Raw genomic sequence first — 512 nt, 5'->3', positions numbered from 1 at the left:
GTCCGGATGGAAGCACTATGTAGCTGTTCATATTGACAGCGATTAGCCTTCAGGAAAAAGAATCGAGATCCTATTAGAAAAGCAAGATTAATATATTATTTAAGGGGAGATATACACCTAGGAGCCGGAAAAAAAGGTCATCTTTGTGAATTTTTTTAAGGAAAACTATTTGAAATTTCGGATTGGGGGTTTTTCTATCTAAAAGTATACACATTCAGGAATATGTCCAATTTTTTTTATTAAAAAAAATCAAAAATTGACGAGGTTGTGGTATAATCTTTGGAGCGCCGTAAAAAAATCCGGGTAAACGGTACCCACTGGCGTTTCTTCAAAAATCATCTGAAACAAAAAAACCAAAAAGATTATTAAATTAGATACTATAATCTAGTACTTGTCATGGCCGATTTTGAAAATATCGATTTATGACAAAATGGCGGACGTTTGAACATAACATAGCGATTTTTCGACCAAAAATTAGTTATTATTTTGCCTATAAAACAAGAACTAAGGAC

Source organism: Odontomachus brunneus, unplaced genomic scaffold, assembly GCF_010583005.1.
Source record: "Odontomachus brunneus isolate Ranch 3 - 2012 unplaced genomic scaffold, Obru_v1 Obru_scaffold_146, whole genome shotgun sequence".
Classification (NCBI taxonomy): Eukaryota; Metazoa; Arthropoda; class Insecta; order Hymenoptera; family Formicidae; genus Odontomachus; species Odontomachus brunneus.
This window is presented reverse-complemented; position numbering follows the sequence as displayed.